Source organism: Pogona vitticeps, chromosome 2 (assembly GCF_051106095.1).
Source record: "Pogona vitticeps strain Pit_001003342236 chromosome 2, PviZW2.1, whole genome shotgun sequence".
Lineage (NCBI taxonomy): Eukaryota > Metazoa > Chordata > Lepidosauria > Squamata > Agamidae > Pogona > Pogona vitticeps.
Window position 1 is genome coordinate 66,277,792 of NC_135784.1, and position 27,702 is coordinate 66,305,493.

The 27,702-nt window shown below is 41.2% G+C and overlaps 1 protein-coding gene and 1 long non-coding RNA gene across 30 annotated transcripts in view; both read left to right on the top strand.

The window, feature by feature from the left end:
* The window catches only part of LOC144586700 (uncharacterized), a 42,368-nt gene extending 37,263 nt beyond the window's left edge, over nucleotides 1-5,105 (top strand). The window contains exon 2 of the long non-coding RNA XR_013541689.1: nucleotides 5,035-5,105. This is a non-coding gene — a long non-coding RNA (uncharacterized LOC144586700). The remainder of the gene's footprint in view (nucleotides 1-5,034) is intronic.
* The window catches only part of ERC2 (ELKS/RAB6-interacting/CAST family member 2), an 817,272-nt gene that overhangs the window by 181,756 nt on the left and 607,814 nt on the right, over nucleotides 1-27,702 (top strand). The window lies entirely within an intron of this gene.

The window sequence follows — 27,702 nt, forward strand, 5'->3', positions numbered from 1 at the left end:
TGTCTCAAATGTCAAATAATTGCATTCCAAGTGAAAGTTGTCCAGATGCTTAAAGTAATCAGTCCAATTCCATCAATACTTGCTTCCATATTTTCAGTTTAATTGATTGATCATCTTCAGGGTTAAACTTGAATCCAGTCTCAGATGTAGAGGGTTTTCCTTGCCTAAAAGGCTCAAGGACACTTGCTGACCAAATAGTTCACTCGATGTTTATGTTAATGGCCTGATGTCTTTTGTAATCCAGCCCCGCTACAGTATTGATTTTGTCTCAGCTTGTGCTCCATTCAAGTTCAGAACCCAGGATACATTTGAAAAGTTTCACTTTGGCTGGATTAGGCTTTCTAGAGTTAAGTTATCTGTACTTCAGTTCAGTCCTGAAAAAGAAAGGGAATTCCAAGCAGCCACTAAGTGTTCAAGGTTAGAATTAGTTCTAGGCTTTTTGCTAGCGCTTTAGATAGCTGTTACAAGTAACATAAACAAGTTTAGTTTCCAAGAGTTGTTGCTAATGATGGTTTTAAGAGAAAGATTTTTAAGTTTCTAACGACAAAGTAATACCAAACTTCCCTCCTTGAAGTATAATTAAATGTCTAATTAATGTCCAATTTATTTTCTTTACCTCTCTTTGCATTTCTTCTCTCTCTCTAGATTCACCGCTGCTCAATCAGTGGTGAGGGATAGAAGACGCTATTTCTGTTGTAGGGATTGTCTTGTCCAGGGATAGTGATAAAGCAGTACAGTTAAGAAATATTTCTTACCCAGTGGTAATACTATGTTAATTACCTGATTTATCATTTCTCCATTGCTGGCTGCAAGCTAGTTCAGCTGCTTGTTTCCACACGCTGGTTGATTTGGGAGTTTCTTGGATCAAACGGGTAATCGCTGTCCCCCCGTGATCAACAGGCTTCTCCCCCGTTTCACCACCTCTTCGGGGTGGTTTTAACCCCCTGGGGGGTGCCAAGCAGGTCAGAATTCAGCCCAGGGGAAAGAGCTCCGTCCTCCTGTGTCTAGTCACAGCATCAAGCTGTATATCTTTTTTTTTTTAACTAGGACCCCAAAGTTTGCAAACTGGAGCCTGATACTAAAGACTTACACTTAGAATTAAAGAACTGGATCCAAGAATTTGATTGAGTACTAAAACAACTGGTGCATGCAGCGGGAGGAAGATTACTCCATCATCATGGATGAAGATAAGTTTGCTAAAATCACAGGCTAGCTCCTGTTTCTGGCCAATTCTGAATGAAACTCAAAATCCTTATGTGCATGAGTCTACTCCTGATTTCCTCAAGCCTTTTTCATTCTACGTGTATGGCTCAGATGGGTGGGGAGAGAGTATGGTTTCTCTGCTAGTGTCAAACATTTAAGAATAACACCTTGTCAATCTAATGTAAATCTTCCAGTGATCTGCCAGTACATTCATACCTACTTCTCCCCATGCTTGTTCTACAGTTCAGCCTATATATTAGTGTCCATCATCATAACCCAAACCCAGTCTTCTGGTCATGTATTGAAAAACTTTGTCTTGTTCTGCCTCATATCAATTCTGTACTGATTGGCCTCAATATTTACAGTGGTGACCCGTTAGATGCTTACCCCGGTAAACGACAAAATCGTTTGACGATGACTTTTGCGATCACAAAACAATGGTTCCTATGGGGGAAATCCATTTTACATTGATTAGGTCCTTGCTTCGCGAACTGTTTGTTCGCAAAATGATGTTTTTTCTGGCTCCGCAAAATGGCTTCCCTCCCTTCGCAAAATGGCTGTTTTCTGGACAGAAGCTTTGGATGACAGCGATTTTAAACAGCTGATCGGCGGTTCTCTATGGGTGATCTTCGCTCGATGAGGAGGTATTTCCCCATTGGAATGCATTAACCAGTTTTCAGTGCATTCCAATCATTTTTTTTTCGCATGACTACAATTTCGTTATACAGCAATTTTAACGGAATGGATTATCGTCGTCATGTGGGGCACCACTCTATTGTGATATAAGAGTGCAGCCTGGCAGTTTTAATCTTGGACCTCATGAAGACATGTTTCAGCATTTTTTCTTGTTTCATTTGTAAGCACACTATTATTGCCACATGAAAGTATGTTCAGGAGTATGGCATTTATTGGGAGAAGGAAAGAATAAAATTTTAAAAAAATCAAAGCAGAGCTGTCAAAAACTGACATTAAAAATTGACACGTGTGAGGACAAAATAGTGATGGCAAGATACATGTGACAATTCCTAGAATCATAGAATAATTGAATTGGAAGGGGCCTATAAGGCCATCAAGTCCCCTCTAGATGGTTTACATGGCTGCCATTAACTGATGCGCTGTGCAAGATGACATACATACACAAGGTAACAGAAAATAGATTGAAAGCAGCAGATGAAAAAGTGTTAAGAATACAAGCTATGCTGTTACAAATCTTTATTAAGGACTGGACTGGAGACTGTTATGAATAGAATCATAGACTAATAGAATAATGGAGTTGGAAGGATCCGATGATGCCATTAAGTCCATCTCCCTGCTCAGTGCAGGAATCCAGGTTGAAATACATCTGACAAATGGCTGTTTAGCTTTATCTTGAATGCCTCTAGTGTGGAGAGCTAACCACTTCCTGAGGTAATTGGTTCCATTGTTGTACTGCTCCAGTAGTTAAAATGTTTTTCATGATACTTAGCTGGAATTGACTTCCTGTAATTTGAGCCAATTATTATATGTGTTGCACTCTTGGATGATTGAGAACAGATGCTGCCCCTCCTCTGTATAATTGCCTTTCAATATTTGAAAAGTGCTGTCTTATCTTCCCTCAATCTTCTTTTCTCCACGCTAAACATAGGGCTTGGTTTCCAGTCCCCTGATCATCCTTCTTGTTGTCGTCTGAGCCTGTTCCAGTCTGTCTGTATCTTTCTTAAAGTACAGTTGGATTAGTTTCTTCCAGAACTGGACACATTACTCAAGATGAGCCTAAAATAGCTTTTCCCCTTTTTTTTTTTTTTTTTTTTTTTTTTTTGCAGCCACATCACACTATTGGTTCATATTTAGCTTGTGATCTACAACAATTCCAGGATTCTTCTTGTATGTAGCATTGCTGAGCCAAATATTTCTCATTTTATCTGTGTATTTGGTTTCTCTTTCCTAAATATAGAACATTGCACTTATCCCTCTGAAATTTGTCTTAAATTTATCTGGGCATGTTTAGAAGAAAAGGGTTCAGAGGGAAAACTAAAAGAATGACCAATATAATGATAGCTAATAAAAATAATTTATTTGTATCTTGTTTTTCTTAACACAGAGTAAAGTGATAATAGACATCATTCATAAAAGTACATCCGTTTTCTAAGAATAATAACAAAGAACATATAAGCAAAATGTAAATATATTATAAATAAATGAAAGTATAAATGAAAAACAACAGCTAATCAGATGCCCATTTACTGTATTATGTAATATCTTTTACCCTTGGTGTTATTACATTAAAACAGGTTCTGAACCAGATCTATCTACTCCAGTCTATTCTACCCACAGTAACTAATCAGATGCCCATTGGTAACTCAAAAGCAGGACATGAACAGAACAGAATCGTACCCTCCTGCTGATACTTATCAGCAACTGACTTGGGAGGCATACCTATCTGATACTAGAGATAATATATTGCTGCTATGACTAGATGTCAGTGATAGATAACCTTTGAAAAGCAGGTGTATACAGCTCTTCTTTCCCCAAGACGATATATAAGCAAGACAGTATATCAGAGTTGGCTTTCTTTCCTGCAAATAGTGAAATTTTCCATATAAAACAGGCACCCTGTTCAGGCACTACTAGAAGTTAAGGAGTGAGTAGATGGCATTGCATAGAGCATATGTTTTGCATGTAAGAAATACAGCTACTGACGGCTGGAAGTGTATTCAGAAAAGAAGCAAACACTGCATAAACAGGATCAGTCAGCCTCATCTTCATTTACATAAAACTCAGAATCTTGATTTAAGACATTGCTGATGATTTTATAGGAATTCTGGAATATACATGTTTTATGTTTGCTATTATTCTGCATAAATAATAGTAATGAGGGAAAACTTAAGGAGATATCACCATTATCAAATTATAATTTTGGTAGCTGCTAGAGATAGTAACAGAAAGCAGCAATGTCTTGAAAAGACTCCTGATGAAAGTGAAAATAGAAAGTGCAAAAGCAGGATTCCATGATGATGAAGAAACTGTTAGGTTTTGCATACCATGGTTCAATCATTTGGTTCAATTCAAATGGAGACTGCAGCCAAGAAATGGGAAGAAAGGCAGCTATGAAGGAACAAGAAGAAATCCTGTAGTGGAAGGATATGTCACTGGATACCAAGGCCACATTATTTTATTTCCAGCTACTATGTATGAATGTGAAGCCTGGACAGTGAAGAAAGCTGGCAGGGAAAATTTTATTCATTTGAGATACTGTATAGTGCTGCAGGAGAGCTTTGTGAATACTGTAGACTGCTATAATGACAAAGAAGTGAATACTAGATCAAATCAAGCCTGACCTTTCTCTATAAGTAAAAATTTATAAACCTGAGGTCATTCTTGAGGTAGATTGTGAGAACACAAGACTTGCTGGAAGACCATATATGAAATGGCCTTGAGCTTGTCAGAGCTGAGCAGGGCTATTAACAATAAGACATTTTGGAAGTCACTCATACATAGGGTTGGTATGGGTTGTAGGCAGTGTAATGGCACATAACAAGAACAACAGCTGCTGCTGAAGTTGGGAATCAGCAGCTGTGGAGAAATGTGATGTACAATAAATGCCTTAAAACATTTTGTAACATTAGTTGTTGAAAATATATTTGCAGATTCATAGACTGTATGATTAAAATATTCTTGAGGCTATGAATTAAGAGTCTGCAATAATATTGAACAGAATGTGGTGTGCTTTTTTGTTTAAAATTCGTGGGATTTTAATGCTAGGTTTGGTAGGCTAAATGCTCAATTTGATTTGGAGGCAATTCGTTAGTGAAAATATGAGGCCTAATCTCATGTTATTCTTCAAATTGGCAGGTGATCATTATCATCAGTAAAATAAGGGGCTAGCCTACCCTGTGCTTTATACATTCAATAGCTACATTATGGGGAGAGAAGGGTGTACAAGAACAACAAAATCGGGGCATGTAGAGATATACAGAGATATGCACACTTCAGCCAGTGAATGAACACAGGGTAGTGATCGTGGCCGGAACCACAGAAATCAGTGCAAGACCTCCTGTGGTAAGTTTTGCCTAATTGATGGACTTACTTTTGAGTTGCGTTCATTTTGTGCATTTTTCATCAAAGAAATCAGAGTGGCACATTCAATAAAAGTATTTTTATTTTCTCATTTTCCCTCCCCCCTTTTGTATTCAAATTACTTTAGCATATTTTTTTCGTCCCCAGTTTCTTTGCAATCATTCGTGGTGGGATAGGGGAAAGGATTGAGAAAATAAAATATGGGCTAGACATCAATTTAATCTTTTTTGTTTGTTTGTTTGTTTCTCTTGCAGGTCAGATACTGTATCATCTGTTAGAAATTATACCATTAGAGGAGAAGAGCATGGAAAGGCAATTAATGATCCTCCATCTAAAGGATATTCTAACCCAGGCAGGTACAGTTGCAGTTTTCTGGCATGCATTTCTTTGTCCTTCATAGATATGGCATACTTTGGCTCTGTCCTTAAAATTTCTGCATATGAATGAAGCAGATTATTGATAAGAGCATGGCAAATTAGAAATTGGATCATCAAGTTTCTGTCAAAGAATAATAAGCTGTCTTTTTTTTTCATTCTAGATTTTAAACAGGATCACATAGAGAACATTCATTTCCCTAGCAAATTACCTCTCAGAAGATTGAGGAAGATGAGAATGCAGAATCTGACTAATATTAAAGTGCCTTTCGCTGTCTGCTGCAGAGATAACATCACATTGTGGATTATTTGCAGGAAAGGGTGAAAATTCTAATTGTGTGATTTTTCAGGACAGATCTGCTCACTTTTCATGTTTTTTTTCCTCCAGTGAGCATATATATGTGGAAAATATTGTGTAAAAATAAATGTAATGTAGGAGGGAAAAGTTCAATATAATTTTGTTTTGTTTTGTCTGTCTAGTGATTGGGGAACCTTTATATTTTATCAATGCTTCTCATATGAAGAGAAATGATACTAACTTTGATTTTATGCTGATTTTTACATTTGATCTCACACTTAATGTCTTCCACATTTGCAGAATTATTTTGAAGTCCTATAAATGAATTTATAGGAATCACTGACAGGCACAGGCCCTGTCTGCTAGACTTTTTGAGAAAAGTTTGACATTGGAGTGCCAAATTATAGACGTAGCTCTTAAGTACAAAGTTACAGATGTGAAAAACGATAACTAAGTTATTAGAAATTTATGTCACATTATTGATCATTCAGAAGATTAATACTTGATACAAAACAGCAGATGTTTAAATGGTTGGGACCTAATTAGATTTCAAAGGCAACAGGAGTGTGTGTGGATATGTTGTTGTAGATGATTACAACATATAGAGTATATGAATATCTACATGAGGCCTCTGGGTCAGGTCATCAGGGGGTGTGGGGCTTCGTGTCATCAGTACGCTGATGACACCCAGATCTATATCTCATTTTCTCCAACAACAGTGGATGCCTTTTTGTCCCTTCATCGCTGTCTGGAGGCCATATTGAAATGGATGCAGGTGAATGGTCTGAGGGTGGGTGGCCCCGATGTCAATGGTTTGGGGAACTCCCTCTCTTTTTGGGTGGACTCTCACCACAAAGACTTCGGTTTGCAGTCTGGGGGGTCCATCCTGACGCGGCGCTTACCATGGAGACCCAGGTAGCATCAGTGGTCTGTACCACCTATTTCCATCTTTGACGAATTGCCCAACTGCATTCCTATCTTGATGTGGGGGCCCTCTGGTCCATGCACATGTAGTCTCGAGATTAGACTACTGTAATGTGCTCTACACGGGGCTACCTTTGAGATTGATGCAGAAGCTTCAAATGGTGCAGAACGCGGGAGCCAGACTTCTTACTAGGGTGAGAAAACATCAACATATCTCCCCTACTCTGGCTGCCCTGCATTGGCTGCCCATTCATTTCTGCATTTATTTCAAAGTAGTAATGATGACATATAAAACCGTAAATGATTTAAGACCTCAATATCTGGCGGAACACCTCCTCCCACCTAGATCTACCCGAATCACTCAGTTTAATAAAGATGGGTGGCTGAGGGCCTAACGCCGAGGGAGGCCCCAAGAGAAAGAACAAGAAAGTGGGCCTTCTTGCCAGTGGCCCCTCGCCTCTGGAACAATCTCCCCCCAGAAATATATCTGACTCCCTCGCTGGGTGTTTTTAAGAGACAACTCAAGACCTCGCTCTTTAGGCAGGCCTTCCCTCCTGTCATTATCTAATTTATTTGCTATTTTTAATTGCATTAATGTTGTTGTTTTATTTTTTATTATTCTTGAGTATTGTTAGCCTCCCAGAGTAAACTTTGGTCTAGATGGGTGGGACAATGAATGAATGAATGAATGAATGAATGAATGAATGAATGAATGAATGGATGGATGGATGGATGGATGGATGGATGGATGGATGGATGGATGGATGGATGGATGGATGGATGGATGGATGGATGGATGGATGGATTTATGATCACACAATATTAGCAGAATTATATTTTGGTGGAAGTTATTACCATGTAGCTCATGGCTTCATTTTTTTATTTGCTCATTATTTTACCTAATTTGAATAGACCTTGTTCTATTCAAGTACCTGCTTATGGACATTAATCTAAGATACAGCTTTGGAAAAATCCAGAGCTAGCTTTACCAGCCATCTATCACATTACCATTTTATGAAAAATTAATGGCGCTCTACTATGCTTGAGAAAGTGGAGCGGGCGGTGTAGCAGGAGATAGTTGAGTGGGGGATGGAATATGTGAAAGAAGAGATAACAAGGACAAAGGCCATTTAGGCCATTTACGTCCCCTCTTGAATTTAGTGCTGTTTTCATTTAAATCAGGGGTGTTCAACCTTTTACCTTCCCTGGGCCACATTAGAAGATGAAAAGTTCATTTGGGCCGCACATACATTTGGTTTGGGCCGCATGGGGGGGGGGCAGCCCTAGCCGTCCGCCACAGCCCTGCTTCAAGCGCGCTTACCGGCAGCTGCGATATCAGACAGCAGAGGCTGCCAGCTTCGACTCCGGCGGCTTTATGGGGCCGGGAGGGGGTCCACCTATTGACGGGGACAACACAATGCAGTCATGCAGCCCCCCGTCCCCTCCCCTCCCACTCCTTCCTTCCTTCCCTCTCTCCCCCTTTACTGTTGTGACATGCCCTAGCCACATTCCGGCCCCAAGCACCGGCAGTGTAACTTGAAACTTTGGAATTTCTTTAAAAATAAGAAATTGCACTGGGCCACATTACGAGCTGACCTGGGCCACATGCGGCCCTCGGGCCGCAGGTTGGACAAGCCTGATTTAAATGTTCCAGGCCATTTCTTAAATTAACAGTGGTAATGACTGCATCTTTTTCTCTGCGTAGCAAAGATAATTCCTGTCCTAAAGCTGCTTGCCATATTCTGTGCATGCATTACCTTTACACTGCCCATATGAAAATACCTCAAAACCTTATGTCACCCATGGCAATTCTTGCTCATCATAAAATTCCTTTTGTAGCATATGTCATAGCATTTGGTATAGTTTAGTTTTTACAGTCATTGAAGAACACACTGTAGGAAAGCACAGTACGTTCAGCTCGAATGGAACTGCTATATGCCAATAGGATTTTATCAATGTTTCATTCGCTGAAAAAAAAACCCTAGATGTTGAGGCTTACATTCTTTCTCCAACCATCTAGTAATTCAACAAATACTTCTTATATCAGCATATTCTTCCTAAGGTGTTTTAATTATATTATAACATTATAGGGTGAATATTTAGAAAATAGAATGTTTGTGTAATCATAATGTATGTATAAGATAGTCGTAGATCAGAAAAATCTCATTCTTGCTCTGACCTCCATACTCAATAACAAAACTTTTCAAATTGTTTTCCTGAAGTTTATTCATTCAACTGCTAATATACATCTCCTTGTTTCACACAGTAGACCCTTGTGCTTAAGTACAGTATATCACAGAAGTGAGTACACCCCCTCACATTTCATAAATATTTTAGTATATCTTTTCATGTGACAGCACTGAACAAATGACACTTGGCTACAATGTAAAGCAGTGAGCATACAGCTTGTATAAGTGTAAATGTGTTGTCCCTCAAAATAATGCAACACACAGCCATTAATGTTTAAACCGCTGGCAACAAAAGTGAGTACACCCCTAAGTGACAATGCCCAAACTGGGCCCAAGTAACCGTTTTCCCTCCCTGTTATCATGAGACTCGTTAGTGTCACAAGTCTCAGGTGTGAAGGGGGAGCAGGTGTTATCGCTCTCACTCTCTCAGACTGGTCACTGGAAGCTCCACATGGCACCTCATAGTAATGAACTATCTGAGGAACTGAAAAAAGGAATTGTTGCTCTACATAAAGGTGGCCTAGGCTATAAGACATTTTCCAAAACCGTTAAACTGAGCTGCAGCCCAGTGGCCAAGACCATACAGCAGTTTAACAGAACAGGCTCCACTCAGAACAGCCCTCACCATGGCTGACCAAAGATGCTAACTGCTTGTGCTCAGCATCATATCCAGAGGTCAACTTTGGGAAATAGATGTATGAGTGCTGCCAGCATTGCTGCAGAGATTGAAAGGGTGTGTGTGTGTAAGCCTGTCCGTGCTCAGACCATACGTTGCACACTGCATCAAACTGGTCTCCAGGACTGTCATCCCAGAAGGAAGCCTCTTCTAAATATGATGCACAAGGAAGTCCACATACGGTTTGCAGCAGACAAGCAGACTGAGGACATGGATTTCTGGAACCATGCCCTGTGGTCCGGTGAGACTAAGATAAATTTATTTGGTTCAGATGGTGTCAAATGTGTGTAGTGGCAACCAGGTGAGGAGTACAAAGACAAGTGTGTCGTGCCTACAGTCAAGCATGGTAGTGGAAGTGTCATGATCTGGGGCTGCATGAGTGCTGCCAGCACTGGGGAGCTACAGTTCATTGAGGAACCATGAATGCCAACATGTACTGTGACATACAGAAGCGGAGCATGATCCCCTCCCTTCAGAGCCTGGGCCACAGGGCAGTATTCCAACATGATAACAACCCCAAACTCACCTCCAAAATGACCACTGTCTTGCTAGAGAAGCTGAGGGTAAAGGTGATGGACTGGCCAAGCTTGTCTCCAGACCTAAACCCTATTGATCATCGGTGGGGCATCCTGAAATGGAAGGTGGAGGTGCGCAGGGTCTCTAATATCCACCAGCTCTGTGATGCTATCATGGAGGAGTGGAAGAGGATTCCAGTGGCAACCTGTAAAGCTCTGGTGAACTCTGTGTCCAAGAGGGTTAAGGCAGTGCTGGAAAATAATTGTGGCCACACAAAATAGTAAACAATTTGTTATAGTTTGGACATTGTCACTTAGGGGTGTACTCATTTTTTATACTAGCAGTTTAATTATTAATGGCTGTGTTGCGTTATTTTGAGGGGCCAGCACATTTACACTGTTATACAAATTATATGCTCGCTGCTTTACATTGTGGCCAATTGTCATTATTCAGTGTTGTCACATGAAACGATATACTAAAATATTTATTAAATGTGAGGAGGTGTACTCACTTCTGTGATATACTGTGTTTTCTTGTTTAGTCATTAAGTCGTGTCCGACTCTTTGTGACCCCATGGACCAGAGCACGCCAGGCCCTCCTGTCTTTCACTGCCTCCCGGAGTTGGGTCAAATTTATGTTGGTAGCTTCAATGTCCAACCATCTCGTCCTCAGTCATCCCCTTCTCCTCTTGCCTTCACACTGTCCCAACATCAGGGTCTTTTCCAGGGAGTCTTCTCTTCTCATGAGATGGTCAAAGTACTGGAGCCTCAGCTTCAGGATCTCTCCTTCCAGTGAGCCCTCAGGGTTGATTTTCTTCAAAATGGATAGTTTTGTTCTCTTTGCAGTCCAGGGGACTCTCAAGCGTCTCCTCCAGCACCACAGTTCAAAAGCATCAATTCTTTGGTGGTCAGCCTTCTTTATGGTCCAGCTCTCACTTCCATACATTGCTGCTGGAGAAACCATAGCTTTGACTTTCTGGACCTTTTTTCGGTAAGGTGACGTCTCTCCTTTTTAAGATGCTGTTGAGATTTGTCATCGCTTTCCTCCCAAGAAGCAGGTGTCTTTTAATTTTGTGGCTGCTGTTATCATCATCAGTGATCATGGAGCCCAAGAAAGTAAAATCTGTCACTACCTCCATATTTATCAGGAGGTGATGGGACCAGTGGCCGTGATCTTAGGTTTTTTTTATGTTGAGCTTCAGACCATTTCTTGCACTCTCCTCTTTCATCCTAATTAAGAGGTTCTTTAATTCCTCCTCACTTTCTGCCATCAGAGTGGTATTATCTGCATATCTGAGGTTGTTGATATTTCTTCTAGCAATCTTAATTCCAGCTTGGGATTCATCCAGTCCAGCTTTTCCCATGATGTATTCTACATTTAAGTTAAATAAGCAGGGAGACAATATACAGCCTTGTCATGCTCCTTTCCCAATTTTGAACCAATCAGTTGTTCCATACACAGTTCTAACTGTTGCTTCCTGTCCCACATATAGATTTCTCAGGAGATAGATAAGGTGGTCAGGAACTCCCATTTTTTAAAGAACTCGCCATAGTTTCCTGTGGTCACACAGTCAACGGCTTTTGCGTAGTCAATGAAGCAGAAGTAGATGTTTTTCTGGAACTCTCTGTCCTTCTCTGTAATCCACTGCATCTTAGAAATTCGGTCTCTAGTAACTCTGCCCCTTCAAAATCCAGCTTTTACTTCTGGGAGTTCTAAGTCCACATACTGCTGAAGCCTACCTTGGAGGGTTTTAAGCCTAAACTTGTTAGCATGTGAAATGAGTGCAATTGTACAGTAGTTGGAACATTCTTTGGCACTGCCTTTCTTTGGTATTGGGATGTAGACTGATCTTTTCCAATCCTCTGGCCACTGCTGAGTTTTCAAAACTTGCTGGCATATTGAATGTAGCATCTTAACAGTGTCATCTTTTAAGATTTTAAATAGTTCAACTGGAATGCCATCACTTCCACTGGCCTAGTTGTTAGCCATGCTTTCTAAGGCCCACTTCGCTCTCCAGGATGTCTGGCTTAAGGTCAGCAACTAGTGATGTCCATGTGTAGAATCGCCTCTTGTGTTGTTGGAAAAGCGTCTTTGTGATAACCATCTTGTTCTCTTGACAAAACTCTATTAGCCTTTCCGTGCTTCGTTTTGAACTCCAAAGCCAAACTTACCTGTCGTTCCTTTTAGACTTCCTACTTTAACATTCCAGTCCCCTATAATGACAAAACATGTTTCTTTGGTGTCAGTTCTAGAAGGTGTTGTAAGTCTTCATAGAATTGTTCAGTTTCAACCACCAATTGGTGGTTGGTGCGTAAACTTGGATTACTGTGATTTGAAAGGTCTGCCTTGGATTCGTAATGAAATCATTCTATCATTTTTCAGATTGTATCCCAGTACAGCTTTTCCTACTCTGTTGCTGACTATAAGGGCTACTCCATTTCTTCTACGGGCTTCTTGCCCACAATAATAGATATGATAATCATATGAATTGAATTCACCCATTCCCGTCCATTTTAGTTCACTGACACGCAGGATGTCAATGTTTATTCTTGCCATCTCCTGTTTGGCCACATCCATCTTCCCAAGGTTCGTAGATCTTATATAAATACTATGCAGTACTGTAATTTGCAGCATCGGACTTTCCTTTCACTTCCAGGCACGTCTGCAGCTGAGCATCGTTTCGGCTTTGGCCCATCCACTTCATTAGCTCTGGATGTATTCGTACTTGTCCTTCATTCTTCCTCAGTAGCATGTTGGACGCCTTCCGACCTGTGGGGCTCATCTTCCAGTGTCATATCTTTTAGCCTTTTGTTTCTGATCATGGGGTTTTCTTGGCAAATATACTGGAGTGTCTTGCCAGTTCCTGCTCCAGGTGGATCACGCTTAGTCAGAACTCTCCACTATGACCTGTCCGTCTTGGGTGTCCCTGCACGGCATAGCCCATAGCTTCTCTGAACTACTGAAGCCCCTTCACCACGACAAAGCAGCAATACATGAAGGGGGTGATATACTGTATGTATCTGTAAATTAGTCATCAGCTCTCAGGTAGTTTTATCATTGCAAGTCTTAGTTCTGTTTTCAGGAAGTCGTGATAAGACAAGTGGTTTTATTTTTTCTGTTTATTTATGAGACTTCCTGCTGTTGTTTTTATTTTTTTGTATTATTTTTTTATAAGTGTCTATAAATTGTCTTACTGGTTATACCATGTGGCAGTGGCACAGGACCATGCAAAAAACACGGTTCTATAGTTACAGGTATGTGTAACACTTTTTAAGTTGCAGTAATTGATTGATAATAAGATATATTATGGATTATAGAGTGAGAGTGAAAATTTTGTTATGGGTGGCAGTGTCAGTTAATTGGAAAAATCCCCAGAAATATTTGAAGACCAACAAATATTATTTGGCATGAGCATTTATTGGCTGTGCAATACTTTTTCGGAAACAACTAGTTAAGTGAGTTACAAACCATGAAATTTTGTGCTGGAAGACTCTTTGTTCTCATGAGAAAAAGTGTTCGAAGCCATTAACCCACTGAGAGTGGTAAACAGACAAAAAAGAAGCTGCTACTGTGGAACTTAAATTCAGTAGTTGATGTCTAATAATTTTCTTATTTATGTTTGTTTTATTTCTTGAGCTCTTCCTGATGTATTGGAAAATTTCATCCATCTGTTGGAAAATGGCTAGAGTGCACCTGGAGACAGGAACCAACAGATTATAATAAGAAAGCTGTCAGGATCATGACTAACCATTACCTCACTAAGGTGAAGGCTGCTAGACGATCACACTTCGCTGACTGGATAAGCGAAGCTTCAAATCAGCAGGCGGAACTTTTCTGTATTGTTTGCAATCTATCCAGTATTGGTCTAGGCGACAGGCGTTCTACTAATATCTCACCTGACTATTTTGCAGCATTTTTAAAATCTAAAGTGGAGACCATCTGCCGGGATCTCTCTCCTTTTTAAATACAGTGGATTGAGCAGAGATGTCCAGTGCTCTGCCTTGCCTGGTTAGTCTTGAATTTTTTCAGCCTGTGATGCCGCATATGGTGGAGAAAGTGCTTGATCGCTGTCGGGCCACCACATCCTCTCTTGACCCTTGCCTGTGCTGGCTAATCAAAGTAGCCAGACCTGTAACAACGGAATGGGCTGCTGCGATAATTAGTGGGTCTCTCCAGGAGGGCAAGGCTCCTCTCCTCTTGTCCAGGAGACGCTCATCAAGCCCATTAGAAAGAAACCAAATTTGGTGGTCAGATGATATTGGCAATTATAGGCCCGTCACAAATGATACTTTCCTTAGTAAAGTGGTTGAGAGGGTGGTGGCTGATCAGCTTCAGGCTCTTTTGGATGAAACCAATGCCCTGGATCCATTCCAGTCGGGCTTCAGGCCGCGCTATGGCACAAAAACAGCACTGGTCGCACTATTGGATGACCTGTTGAGGGAGGCTGTCAGGGGCAAAATGTCCTTGTTGGTCCTCCTCAATATCTCAGCCGCCTTCGATACTGTCAACCACTGTATCCTCCTGGGGAGCTCTCCGAGTTGGTAATCGATGGCCTGGCACTTGCCTGGCTCCGATCCTACTTTCAGTTCAGTTTGGGGAGAATGTCTCGGGCCCATGGAGTCTCAACTGTGGGCTTCTGCAGGGCTTGAACATCTCCCCAATGCTGTTTAACATCTATATGAGGCCGCTGGGAGGGGTCATCAGGGAGTGTGGAGCCTCGTGCCATTAGTATGCTAATGACACATAGCTCTACATTTCCTTTTCACCTACTTCAGTGGATGCCATTCTGTCCCTTCAGCATTTCCTGGAGGCTGTACTGCAATGGATGCAGGAGAATGGGTTGAGGCTGAACCCGGACAAGATGGAGGTCCTGAGGGTGGGTGGCCCCTCCATTAGTGGCTTGGGAAACTCCCTCTCTTTTGGGGATGTGTGACTGTTGCCATGAAGAGTGAGGTTCGCAGCTTGAGGATACATCTGGACCTGGTGCTCCCCATGGAAACCCAGGTGGCGTTGGTGGTCCGCTCCACCAATTATCATCTGTGGCGGATTGCCCAGCTCCATCCCTATCTTGATGTTGGGGTGCTCACTACTTTGGTACATGCGCTTGTAATCTTGAGATTAGACCACTGTAATGCGCTCTATGTGGGGCTACCTTTGAGATTGATACGGAAGCTTCAAATGGTGCAGAATGCGGCAGCCAGATTACTTAGTGGGACAAGAAAATTCCAGCATATCTCTTCCATTCTGGCTGCTTTGCATTGGCTGCCCATTCGTTTCCGCATTGACCTCAAAGTGTTAATGATGACATACAAAGTCCTGAACAGTTTTAGGACCTTGATACCTGGAAGAATGCCTTCTCCCACCTAGATCTATTCAAGTCACTTGCTATAGCCAGGAAAGACAGCTGAGGGGCCTGACACCGAGAGAGGCCCAGAAAGAAAGAACAAGAGACCGGGCCTTCTGGGCAGTGGCCCCTCGACTCTGGAACAGCTTGCCGCCAGAGATCTGCCTGGCACCCTCACAGGGTGTTTTCAAGAGTCAATTAAAAACTTGGCTCCTCAGGCATGCCTTCCCTCTTGCCAATACTTGATTTCCACTTTTCTTGGTTTTTTGTTGTTATCTTCCCATCTTGATTATATTATTATTGTAGATTTTAATTGTTGTTTTTAAATCCGTTTTGTGCACAATACATACAGGAGTAGACTCCTGTCTAGAATAATAAATAAGTAAAACATTACGTGAAATATCACTGTCTACAATATGGCACTGTTCACATTACAGATGTACAATGAACAATGCTGAAGACCTATTGAGTCCAGTATTATGTTCACATCACAGCCAGCCACAGGACTGAAGTGCAATGACACATGCACTTTCTGCTGATGCTTCCAATTACTGAGAGACACGTGGCCTCTGAAATGGAAAACAATGCATTTCTATCATGACAAGTACCCACTGATATTCTTATCCTCCAATTGTCCAGGCCCCATTTAAAGCCAGTGATAGTCATGGCTGTCATTATATGTTGTGGTAGCAGAATCCACAGTTGAACTCTGTAATATGTGCACACACACTTCTCTTTATCTGTTTTGAATTGCTACTATTATTGGAGGAAGCAGTGAATGAACTTGGCCTTCCTTCCTTCCTCTCCCTCCCTCTCTCCCTGCCCACCTCATTGCGCATCATGACAAGTTTGTGGATTCAAACTGTGGATTCCTTTCTCAAATAAATGGATTCCAGGATCATGGAGGCATCCCAAAGTTTATTGCAATAAAGATGGACAATGCTATCAGTATAAGTCATGCTTCAGGATTTTTTTTCTTAAAGTCACATTTCATTTAATCTATAGCGAGCATCTAAGTCCTCTGTATGTTAATGCTTATCTATCTCGTGGCGCAGTGGTTAAACCACTGTACTGCAGCCAAAACTGTGCTCACGACCTGGGGTTCAAATCCCAGGTAGCCGGCTCAAGGTTGACTCAGCCTTCTATCCTTCCGAGGTCGGTAAAATGAGTACCGATGGGGGGGGGGCAATGTGTAGCCTGCATAATTAACTTGTAAACCGCCCAGAGAGTGCTTGAAGCACTGTGGGGCGGTTTATAAGCAGCACACTTTGCTTTTGCTTATCTATCTGTCTGTCTGTCTGTCTGTCTGTCTGTCTGTCTGTCTGTCTGTCTGTGTCTGTCTGTCTGTCTGTCTGTCTGTCTGTCTGTCTGTCTGTCTGTCTCTCTCTCTCTCTCTCTCTCTCTCTCTCTCTATCTATCTATCTATCTATCTATCTATCTGTCTATCTATCTATCTTAAACTGCTCATACTGTATATAGAATTTCACAGTGGAGGCTATTAGTTTAAGATTTGTGGTAAATTATTTTAGTGCTGGTTGCAATCATTTTGACACTTTTATGATATGAGATTCAGTACATAATAATGAAAATCTGACTTTAAGATTATAATGTTCTGGTAAAGGACTGATTGGACAATCTTCCTGCTAAGAAATCAATTTATTCCTGTGCTATCTACATCTGATAAAGCTGTGGCTGGAAATACTTTTACTAAGCTGCCAAATATTTTTAATTATGGGAGTTATAAAACTTCTAGCCATTTTAAGACACAGGAGAAAGAACAGTATAATTAATTTATTCCTAGAGTAGGTATCATGTATGTATTGGTGGTTGAAAAAAATGGCAGTGGATGTTGTCAATCTACATTTAAATTGTAATGTGTGATTTTTTTAGGTTTGAGCAGTGCTCTAGTAAGTTTAGAATTATGCTCTTATCTTTATAAAACATTGCCTTGGGTTGATTGCATTGTTTTCATGATTCTGCACTGAAAAAGAGTCTAACTGTTCCCAAGTATATGCTGTCCCTTGCCCTGTGAGCTGCTTATGGATGGAATCTTATATCTGTTTATTCAGAAGTGTGTGTCGCTGGATTCAGTGGGGCTTACTTTCTCATATATAGGGTTGCAACCTCTAAGTTGTAAAAGACACAAAGCAAAGAGGATCATATGGACCTTCTGCTATTCTGAAGCTCTAAGGCTGGGACAGTTCCAGTGACATGGTATCACAGAGAACTTGGAAGAGTTACTTTTTAAAATTGCAACTCCCAGTGTTATGCTTGCCCATGTTGACAAGGTTGTTGTGGGAGTTGCAATCCAAAAATTACTATTTTTGTCTATTTTTGTATCGTATTAGAATGAATCTTAAACATTATTAGCTTTGCTTTGCTAAGTGCCTCACATTTTCTTGGCATATTATTCCAAACATGTAAGCATTTTTCACTTCCCTGTTGTAGGGCTGTTCGGCATCAAGCATAATAAAATTTAAATTATATTTAGCTTTATATGTAACATGCTTAAGGTAGCTTACAACGAAAAACAGCAATATAGAAGAATGCATATCAATACACCCCTTCATGGATTGCTGCCTTGTCGTGGCGAGGGGGCTTGAGTAACTCAGAGAAGCTATGGGCTATGCCGTGCAGGGCCACCCAAGACGGACAGGTCATAGTGGAGAGTTCTGACTAAACGCAATCCACCTGGGGTAGGAACCGGCAATTCCACTCCAGTATCTTTGCCAAGAATGCCCCATGATCAGAAACAAAAGGCTAAAAGATATGATGCTGGAAGATGGGACCCTCAGGTCAAAAGGCGTCCAACATGCTACTAAGGAAGAGTGGAGGACAAGTACAAGTAGCTCCAGAGCTGATGAAGTGGATGGGCCAAAGCCGAAAGGACGCTCAGCTGTGGACATGCCTGGAAGTGAAAGGAAAGTCCGATGCTGGAAAGAAAAATACTGCATAGGAACCTGGAATGTAAGATCTATGAACCTTGGGAAGCTGGAGGTGGTCAAACAGGAGATGGCAAGAATAAACATCGACATTCTGGGCATCAGTGAACTAAAATGGATGGGAATGGGTGATTTCAACTCAGATGATTATCATGTCTACTATTGTGGGCAAGAATCCCGTAGAAGGAATGGAGTAGCCCTCATAGTCAACAAAAGAGTGGGAAAAGCCATAATGGGATATAATCTCAAAAATGATAGAATGATGTCAATACGTATCCAAGGCAGACCTTTCAACATCACAGTAATCCAAGTTTATGCACCAACCTCCATTGCTGAGGAGACTGAAATTGAACAATTTTATGAAGATTTACAACACCTTCTAGAACTGACACCGAAGAAGGATGTTCTTCTCATTCTGGGGGACTGGAATGCTAAAGTAGGGAGTCAAGAGATAAAAGGAACAACAGGGAAGTTTGGCCTTGGAGTTCAAAACGAAGCAGGGCAAAGGCTAATAGAGTTTTGTCAAGAGAACAAGCTGGTCATCACAAACACCCTTTTCCAACAACACAAGAGGCGACTCTACACATGGAAATCACCAGATGGGCAACATCGATATCAGATTGACTATATTCTCTGCAGCCAAAGATGGAGAAGCTCTATACAGTCAGCAAAAACAAGACCTGGAGCTGATTGTGGCTCTGATCATCAGCTTCTCATAGCAAAATTCAAGCTTAAACTGAAGAGAGTAGGAAAAACCACTGGGCCACTCAGGTATAATCTAAACCAAATCCCTTACGAATACACAGTAGAAGTGAAGAACAGATTTAAGGAACTAGATTTGGTGGACAGAGTGCCTGAAGAACTTTGGGTAGAGGCTCGTAACATTGTACAGGAGGCAGCAACAAAAACCATCCCAAAGAAAAGGAAATGCAAGAAAGCAAAGTGACTGTCCAACGAGGCCTTACAAATAGCAGAAAAGAGAAGGGAAACAAAATGCAGGGGAGATAGGGAAAGTTACAGAAAATTGAATGCAGACTTCCAAAGAATAGCAAGGAGAGACAAGAGGGCCTTCTTAAATGAACAGTGCAAAGAAATAGAGGAAAATAACAGAAAAGGAAAAACCAGAGGTCTGTTCAGGAAAATTGGAGATATTAGAGGAAAATTTTGTGGAAAGATGGACATGATAAAAGACAAAAATGGAAGGGATCTCACGGAAGCAGAAGACATCAAGAAGAGGTGGCAAGAATACACAGAGGAATTATATCAGAAAGTTTTGGATATCCCGGACAACCCAGACAATATAGTTGCTGACCTAGAGCCAGACATCCTGGAGAGTGAGGTCAAGTGGGCCTTATAAAGCCTGGCTAACAACAAGGCTAGTGGAGGTGATGGCATTCCAGTTGAACTATTTAAAATCTTAAATGATGATGCTGTTAAGGTGCTACATTCAATATGCCAACAAGTTTGGAAAACTCAACAGTGGCCAGAGGACTGGAAAAGATCAGTCTACATCCCAATACCAAAGAAGGGCAGTGCCAAAGAATGCTCCAACTACCGGACAGTTGCACTCATCTCACACGCCAGCAAGGTTATGCTCAAAATCCTACAAGGTAGGCTTCAGCAGTATGTGGACCGAGAACTCCCAGAAGTACAAGCGGGATTCCGAAGGGGCAGAGGAACTCGAGACCAAATTGCCAACATGTGCTGGATTATGGAGAAAGCCAGAGAGTTCCAGAAAAACATCTACTTCTGCTTCATTGACTATGCAAAAGCCTTTGACTGTGTGGACCACAGCAAACTATGGCAAGTCCTAAAAGAAATGGGCGTGCCTGACCACCTTATCCATCTCCTGAGAAACCTATATGTGGGACAGGAAGCAACAGTTAGAACTGGATATGGAACAACGGATTGGTTCAAAATTGGGAAAGGAGTACGACAAGGCTGTATATTGTCCCCCAGCTTATTTAACTTATATGCAGAATACATCATGCGGAAGGCTGGACTGGAGGAATCCCAAGCTGGAATTAAGATTGCAGGAAGAAATATCAACAACGTCCGATATGCAGATGATACCACTCTGATGGCGGAAAGTGAGGAGGAATTAAAGAACCTCTTAATGAGGGTGAAAGAGGAGAGTGCAAAAAACGGTCTGAAACTCAACATCAAAAAAACTAAGATCATGGCCACTGGTCCCATCACCTCCTGGGAAATAGAAGGGGAAGATATGGAGGCAGTGACAGATTTTACTTTCTTGGGCTCCATGATCACTGCAGATGGAGACAGCAGCCCCGAAATTAAAAGACGCCTGCTTCTTGGGAGGAAAGCAATGACAAACCTTGACAGCATCTTAAAAAGCAGAGACATCACCTTGCCAACAAAAGTCCGAATAGTCAAAGCTATGGTTTTTCCTGTAGTGTTGTATGGAAGTGAGGGCTGGACCATAAAGAAAGCTGACCAAAGAAGAATTGATGCCTTTGAATTGTGGTGCTGGAGGAGAGAACAAACCCATCAATTCTAAAGGAAATCAACCCCGAGTGCTCATTGGAAGGACAGATCCTGAAGCTGTGGCTCCAGTACTTTGGCCATCTCATGAGAAGAGAAGACTCCTTGGAAAAGACTTTGATGTTGGGAAAGTGTGAAGGCAAGAGGAGAAGGGGACGACCGAGGATGAGATGGTTGGACAGTGTCATTGAAGCAACCAACATGAATTTGACACAACTCCGGGAGGCGGTGGAAGATAGGAGGGCCTGGCGTGCTCTGGTCCATGGGGTCACAAAGAGTCGGACACGACTAAACGACTGAACACATATCAATACAAGGTTTAAGTAGTATGTCATCCATGTAACGATAATTCCAGTATTTTATTACTTCTAAACTTACAACACTGTAACTCTCTGTCTACGTAATGGGCAATACCAATCATTATTCAGTTAATATTATTTAACAGTAGTACATAACTATGTGACAAATATGCCAGACTTTTCTAAAATCATGTGTGCATACAAACGACTGGCAAATTATTCTTCCTATAGTGCAAAGTACATTGAATAGCTATAAGGCTTATAGCCTGCTGATCTCTCCTGTGCTTCTCGGTTTCATTCTGAGGTAGTTCTTATGGCTCCAACACAGGCAGGTGTGGTAGTATTTAGTATCTTCTCTGCATTTGGAAGGTTTCTACTGCTGCTTGTTTCTCTTATTGGCAGAGTTATATTTACTTCCTGAAGTTCGGTATGAATGGAGCTGTCACAGCTGGTAATGTGCAGATTTTGTGGGTTGGGTGTCCTCCAAATTTATAGTGGTATGATGTCATAAACATTCATCATTTGTCACTACAGAGATAATTGTAACCCATATACGTTTGGTAAAACACTAGGCTTGGTAAATGTATGATTTTACACAGGGACAATATAGTTGAAAGGTCAAGCAGTGTGAGCCTTAAGCAGATCACTATCTGGTGCACAGTGGGCTTTGTTCACAATGCATAATAAGCTGCATTTGGCAAAATGCTGTATGTTAAGTTCTGAAAAGTTAATGGAATTGAGAAATAGAAAACAGGATCTCTTCCAAAAGGAAAATGATGAGGAATATCCTTTATTGTGGGTGGACTCTGGAGAGGTATGATGGATATATAAAGAATGTTGCATATTTAAGCAAAAGCTATTTCACGCTGCAGGAACAGTGCATGCAGGGCTTAATTTATGCCAAGACTTATCGGTCATCTGTTTTTAATGGCAAAGAAGATTAGGACTAGCATATATTACAAATAATTAAAAGAGCCCAGAGCAGGTTCAGAATATGACTCTCGGTGAGTAAATACAGATTATTTGCTTGGAAATAGAGAATTTATTAGGAGAAAAGTTCCTATGATGGAACCTCACAGACCTGAGCCTCAATTTTTCTTTTTCTCTCTTGTCCTTTAAAGAAATTAAGTGCACTGCATTCTTGGAAAACGATAGCCAGTTCTAATCCAATGTTAGTCCCAACTACAATAGACCCATTGAAGTCAACAGAACTTGTTACTTCTCACCAACAAATTTTTTAAAAATTTCATTTGGTTTGCTTTCCTTTAGTTAGTGAGATTAGTATATGAACTGATATGGGATAGCAATAACTGTAGAGCATTGCATTAATTTCCTGCAAAAGCAAGTGAAGTTCAAGGTGTTAACAACAAAGACCTTTACCATATATATTCAAACTGTGTTCTGAAAAGAAAGAGGCACCAAATATTATATTGCAAATGTATCTTGGTTACTGGGTGTACCAAAGAATTTAAAAAGAAGGTCAATGTGTGCTTTATAGATTACGGCAAAAACCTTTTACTATGTGGATCATGAAAACCTATTGATAGTTCTAAAAGAAATGACATCTGTTTCTTCAAACATTTGTTTCTTCTAATGAATAGCCTGTACAAAAAGATAAAGGTAGAATAGTACATGAAGAAACAGAATGGTTTCCCATGAACAAAGGTTGTGATTGTAATTTATCTCTGTTCAATCTGTATACAGAACATATCACATAGAAGGCTTGATTAGATTTAGATGAAGGCAGAATGAAAATTGGTGGAAGAAACATCAATAATTTAAGATGCACAACACTATATTACTGGCAGAAAGCTGTAGTAACTTGATGAAGGAAAAAGAAGAAAATGCAGAAGCAGGATTGCAGTTGAATATTAACAAGACAGAAATAGCGACTATAGAAGAATTATGTAACTTTCATGTTTATGCTGAAGAAATTGAAGTTGTTAATGATATTGTGTACCTTGGTTCAGTCATCAATTGAAATAGAAATTGTAGTGAAGAAATTAGAAGACTGTGATTTGAAAAGGCAGCTATGAAGTAATGAGAAGAGATTGTCAAAAATGTAAGGATGTGTCACTGAAGGTCATGGGATATGGTATTCCCACTACTGTATGTAATTATGTGAAAGCTGAATAGTGGAGAAGGCCAGCAGGAAAATCATTTGAAATATCATTTTAGAAGAAAGCCTTGTGGATACTATGTATCACCAGAATGACAAACAAATGGGTGCTAGATCAACTCAAGCATGAACTTTCCGAAAAAGCAAAAATAACTCAAATGAGGCTACCATAATGTTGGTCCACCATGAGAAGAAAAGACAGTATTCTTCATCGTGGCCTCTGTGAATGCACACAAGTGGGTTAGAAAGCGCCTGTGCTGAACCTCCCGGAATCTTCTAGAGCTTTTGAATAAAGTAACAAAGTTAGAATTGCCCCAATGCACATGCCCCGCCCGCCTCAGCCCTCAGTTCCATTTTTACCGCCTTTGGCTTGGAACCTGTCTTCCTAGAGCTCCGTTTTGATCACTATATTACTGATTCTTTGGACTTGACTTCAATTGTTTCTTCGATTATTCTTATTTTCTGTGCCCCTGAACTTGGACTGCCTGACTATTCTTCGGAAATTTCCCTGGATACGTCGTTTTTGGACACGGTTAGCTTTCCCGCCTCTTTCGTCAATTCTGTGGCTTTATTTCTCTAACAGCCTCTACAAATGGACACTACAGATAGTGGGTTTCTACTTTTCGCCTCACCTTTATGTCCCCGCTCTGGTCCTTTTAGTTGTTGCTCTGCCTGTTCCCATAAATTGCCTTTTTCGGACAGGCATGATCTTTGCCTTTTTTGCTTGGGCGAATCCCACCAGCCCCAATCATGCAAGCACTGTAAGAAATTCACCAAAGCAGAGTTAAAGGCTTGGCAACAATGACTGCAACTTTTTCTGTGGGACAAAACACTTTCAGCTTCCACACCCTCAGAAATTAGGACGGGGGGGGGGGACACCATCATCTACCCCAAGATCAGAAGTCCGGTTTACTTCTACTCCACCAGCTTCAACTTTGAAGCTTCTTGAGAAACCTAATAAAAAACCTGCTGGAAAGAAAACACTTACTCCGACGTTGAAGACTGTTAAAGACCTGAAACAGAAAAAAGTTTCATCAAAAGACAAGGACAAAACTAGGATCTTACAGTCACCCTCCCTCCAGTCTTGGCGTCAGTCCCTTCGCCTATCTTGGAGGATTCATTGAGAGACCCAGAGTCTTTATTGGAAGCTCCAGTTTCTCTCCCACCTCGACAGCCAGAAACCTGTCCGGAGAAGGAGAATCGGTCTCTGACTGCTAGCCAGCTAGCTAGTTGAAGTTCTGTCTAGCTCGGCAGTTGCCCATGTTAGCCCTATTCCAGGTGGGCAATCCCCAACTCCGCCATCGGGGTCGATCTCATTGGGGCCAATGTCTCCACCCCGTAAGAGGACCACCAAGAGAAAACACATCTCACCTGTTCGACGTCAATCCTCTCAAAAAGAGGTGGTTGACCTACCAAGGTCCTCTCGACATCGACATAAATCATGATACTATGACAACTCTGACGTCGATCACAAAAAATCTTGCTGTCAACGTGACTCCTCTGACTCGGATTCCTCCTTGACATTAAGAGACTACCATAGGAAAAAGAAGAAGACCAAATATGTACATGCTTCATTTGAGTCTTCTTCTTCTCTATCCCCCCCATGACGTTGACGTCGACATTGGGTCGACGTCGAGGATCAGTGTTCTTTTAAGCATGTTAGATCTAAGAATACTTCTTTGCATGCCCCTACTCAACGCTCAATGTCGAAGACTTCCAGACCCAATGGTGAAACATGACCAGTTGAAAATTCAAACACTAGACAGTCCTCTAACAGACCTCAAATGCCTTCTACTTCTGACAGAGAGGATGTGAACTCCTCAGGTGTCTCAGACCAAGAGGAAGGTGTATTATCAGATGCCTCCAGACAGACACCTATTGGTGAAGAGTTCATGCAATCGGATGCAGGTGATCACCATCAGAAGATTTTTCATCATACATACAAATGGTATCCCGGATGGCGAAGACCCTTAAAATGCACACAGAGTCACCACCACTGCCAACTGAAGACCTGATTTTCGGAGACATTTATTTATTTATTTATTTGTTTGTTTGTTTGTTTGTTTGTTTGTTTGTTTGTTTATTTATTTATTTATTTATTTATTTATTTATTTATTTATTTGGTTGTTGTGGGTTTTTCGGGCTTTTTGGCCGTGTTCTGAAGGTTGTTCTTTCTAACTCTTCACCAGTCTCTGTGGCCGGCATCTTCAGAGGACAGCACTCTGTGGACACAGAGTGCTTCAACACCTGTAGCCAGGCGCACGGAAAATCTATATCAGATCCATGGAGAAAATACCAATTTTCTTTAAAACATCCCCTTTCTAACTCACTACTGGTAGAGTCTACATCATCACGCTCATCTGGAAAGTCTCATGTTACTCCTACTAACAGGGAGGGTAGGAAACTTGAAGTTTTGGGTAGAAAGATATACTCCCTCACTATCTTCGTACTTTTCGTGGTGAATTATTTAACTGCCATGGGAGCATACCAAAGACAATTGTGGTCTAGAGTTTTGCCAGCATTTCAAGTGGCACCAGAAGAAAACAGACAAATCTTCCTTAATGCTCATGCAGAGGCACTAACAGTCTCGAAACACCAATGCCTAGCATCACGTCACATAGCGGATGCCACTGCAGAAGTTCTCTCATCCGCAATTACTTTGAGATGGCACGCTTGGTTACGCGCCGCTAACATAGTTGAAGATGTTAAAACCAGAATTGAGAACCTACCTTTTGATGCAACTGGTCTTTTTAATGAAAAAACAGATTCTAACCTGGAAGATCTTCACACGGTGAAAAAAGACTGCCACGGCTTATTCCATTCAACAGCCTAAGTACAACAAATTCCAGTGGCGTAAGCAACTTCCACAGCAACATTACCAGCAATATTCCTCACAAACTTACCGTTCCTTCAAGAACCAGCACCAGCCAAAGTCTTCTCAGCCTTCGTCCTCAGCATCCACCTTTAGGCAATCTTCACAATGCCATCAATCCTATAAATCACCTGCAAAGAAATCAAAGCAATATCTTTGACTCCACCATAACAACAGTCTTGCGAGGTGTTGATGTTCTGGACATCTGCAGAGCGGCTACCTGGTCCAATGTCTCACCATTTATCTCTCACTACTGGTTGGACCTGAGGGCTAAGAAGGAGCCAAGTTTTGGGAGAGCTGTGCTCACATCCATCTTACAGTGACGGCCCTCCTACTGGTAAGTGAGCTTGCTAGTCACCCACTTGTGTGCATTCACAGAGGCCACAATGAAGAAAGACAGGTTACTTACCTGTAACCATGGTTCTTCAAGTGGGCCTCTGTGAATTCACACATCCCGCCCAGCCTCCCACTGTCCGTCACTGATAAGTCTTGGCTAAGCTCAGGCTAAGATGGTGGATAAATATGGAACTGAGGGCTGAGGCAGGTGGAGCATGTGCATTGGGGCAATTCTAACTTTGTTACTTTATTCAAAAGCTCTAGAAGATTTCTGGGAGGTTCAGCGCAAGCGCTTTCTTACCCACTTGTGTGAATTCACAGAGGTCCACTTGAAGAACCATGGTTACAGCTAAGTAACCTGTCTATTTGGGGAAAATTGGAAGACAACTGGATAACTGACAATTGTGGCCAAATAAAACTTGGCAACTTTGAGTTTGCAGGAGAATTAAGGCAACTTTGAGTTTGCAGGAGCTGAGCAGGGCTGGTAATTATAGGACCTTTTGGAGGTGAGAAATTCATAAGATCACCATAAATCAGAGGTGACTCGACAGCACATGAGAAGAACAGTATGGGATTTACCACTAAACTGTGACTAACTTTCATTTTAGAGAAAATTGTAATTTTATATTTTGTACAAAACATTTGCAGACAACCATAAGAGGTGGCCATTCATAGTTGGATAGCTTTGTTTTTTTTAAAAAAGAAAATCTTTGTACTGATTTTTGTAAGGACAACAGAATAACTGAATTAATGTGCATGCCAACATGTGCTCATTTTGCAAGCTTGTTGCTGCTCAGAAGTATGTTCCACTACATGATATGTTCCTGCTTCTGTATCTTTGATGAATCATGTTAGTCCTTTGATGTTCTTTAATGAGGTAGTTAGCACTTTCTGTAGTTGGTACTTTCATGCTAACATGGGTGCCTCCAAGGTTCTTTTGAAGTAAAGTTGGAAGATGTTGGTAGATTTCCATGCAATTATGGTTTTAAAGCTGCAGTGGAACAATGGATGTGTGGTTTCCAACAGGCTTCCAACTAATGAAAAAAAATATA